The 2509-nt window shown below is 55.2% G+C and overlaps 1 pseudogene; it reads right to left on the minus strand.

The window, feature by feature from the left end:
• Positions 1 to 1183: 1183 nt before the first annotated feature.
• LOC122890973 lies at positions 1184 to 1756 on the minus strand (annotated as a pseudogene).
• Positions 1757 to 2509: the final 753 nt, after the last annotated feature.

Below are 2509 nucleotides of genomic sequence, written 5' to 3' on the forward strand. Positions count from 1 at the left end.
AAGAAAACTTCCCTCTCTTGCAGCCCTGGACCGGAGAGGGGAGTGGGATATGTCAGAAAAATCTATCCCATCTTCCTGACCTTGGTTAAAACTGCCCTCTGCTGGGAAGCAACACAGGGCTGTGCAGGGCTGGGGGAGCCAGTGAGAGGCAGGTGGAACATGTAGGAAGCTACCTAACCCTCAGCCAGGGAACTTGGTCCCACTGACAGAAGGGACGGGGGTGGGAGGATGGGGTAGCTGGGTGACAGGTAATAAGGAGGACATATGCTGTAATGAGCACTGGGTGTTACAGGCAACTAATGAACCACTGAATGCTCTATTAAAATCTACTGATGTACTATATGTTGGCTAATGGATTTAAATTTTTTTAAGATTATTTATTTATTTATTTGACAGACGGAGATCACAAGTAGGCAGAGAGGCAGGCAGAGAGAGAGGAGGAAGCAGGCTCCCTGCAGAGAGAGCAGAGCAGAGAGCCCGATGCGGGGCTCGATCCCAGGACTCTGAGATCATGACCTGAGCAGAAAGCAGAGGCTTTAACCCACTGAGCTACCCAGGCACCCCCTAATGGATTTAAATTTTAAAAATTAAATTCAATTAAAAAACAAAAAATAAAACCAAGGCAGAAACCATACATAACTCAGAGGAATCCATGCTCCTGGAGGCTGAGCTGGTGGTCACAGCCCAGGCCTCTGGCAGTCAGGGGTCAGGGCACTGAAGGTCTGAGAGATGGCTCAGTGCAGCCCTGCCCCTGAAGCCCCACGGCTGTGGCAACGTGTAGGCACTGGGAGGGAAGACCCGACCAGAAGCCATCCATGGCCACTGCAGGATCACTCCCAGCCCCAGCAGGCCGTGTCTGTCTAAAACCAGGAAGAAAACCTTTTCCCTTGATTGTTTTTTTTTAAAGATGGTTTCTCAGCATTGACACAGAATCATCCAGCAAAACTGGAGCCATTCAAAGCTGCAAATGACCCAGAAGTTATCAAAATGTAAAGACCATAAAGAGAGGACCTTGTGTCCCCCACCTCCTGGGTGTAGGTGCTGCTGGGGGCCCTGGACATGCCTGTGTGGGCAGAGCTAGGCTCCACGGTCTCCCTAGAGGAGACAGAAGTAGGAACCTGCTCTCACAACTCTGCTCAGGACAGCACCCCCTGATGGAGATGGGGACAGCCCCTCATGAGTCCTAGATGTCCTGGTGATTCTTGGGCATAACCTGAATCTCAACTTCTTCATGAAGGGCAGGGAGGGCAGCCCAGCCACCACCGGTCCCACAGGTCCTCCGGGTGTAGCACGTTGGTGGGCTTGTGGTCCAGCAGGTACCTGTTCAAGTGGCTCTCATCACGCCATACAACCTTGATCCCATTGGCCAGGTCGATCCCCATCACTGGGTGACAGGCCAAGATCAATGAACCTCCACCACCAACCCCTCAAAAAAGGCCCTCGTGTAATAAATGTCACCCTGGTCCCTGGGGATGTGGGCCTGGAACTGTGTCTGGCACTGGTAGCTGAAGTCTTCATGGGACACTCAGTAGAAACTGGGGCGCAGGGTGCCAAAGAGAGAGGACAGGATCTTCATGCCCACATGGTTGCAGAACTTCATGTTCGCATCCACACATGGCAGGTCGTCCACCTCACGGAGGAAATGCTGCTCACAGATGCAGCTGACCATCGCCACGTGCTGCATGGAAACATCCTGCCAGTGTGGGGTGCCAAGGACCTCGAGGGCCACCACCCTCCCGCCTTCCCAGGGGGACATACAGGCCTGGCAGCCCGCTGGTCGGTGATGACCTAGTAGGTGAACTTGTGTCCCACCATGACAGGCTTCTCTGCCCTCTGCAGGGACAGCTCCAGGACGATCACCGATCTGCAGGGATGAGGGACAAGGTGGGAGGAGGGTCACTGTCAGAGGCTGGCTGCAGGACTCCAGAGCTGACGGCCATGGACGTGTACATCTTCTATAAGGGGGCAGGCCCTGGGCTGCTTTAAGCTACAGCCACTCCCTCAGTCTGTCCTGAGTAAGTCGGCTTGTGGGGCCTCCCTACCGTCTGCTCCCAGAGATGGGGGCCATCAGCACCCCATCAAAGGGGAGCCTGAGGCTTCAGAGGCAGGAAACCAACCACACAGTCAGCATTTTGGAGGCAGGAACACTCCCCCTGTGCCAAGCTCCCAGGCAAACCCTGCGGGTGCCCTTCCCTGGCTGACCCCCTGCAGGTCCTGTCCCCACCTGCCAGGAGCGGAGCACCTCTGGGCAGAGCCCTCCTTTCCATGGCCTACAGACTGCCTAGAATCAGCATGGCTGGCCTCCTGCCCCACTTTGTTTTGATGGGGGCTGTCGCTGGCCCCCACAGAGCTGTCTCCATATCCATAGGGTCCTCCCTCAAAGGCTACTGGGCCTCTTGCTGACAAGATCCATCAGTCAACCAGTGCTATTCCTAGGAGGGTCACCATCGAACTCCCCCAGATCAGGAATCAGGGCCAGGCTGTGGGCAGGAAAGGGGAAAGAGGACCA

Source organism: Neovison vison, chromosome 12 (genome assembly GCF_020171115.1).
Source record: "Neovison vison isolate M4711 chromosome 12, ASM_NN_V1, whole genome shotgun sequence".
Taxonomy (NCBI): domain Eukaryota; kingdom Metazoa; phylum Chordata; class Mammalia; order Carnivora; family Mustelidae; genus Neogale; species Neogale vison.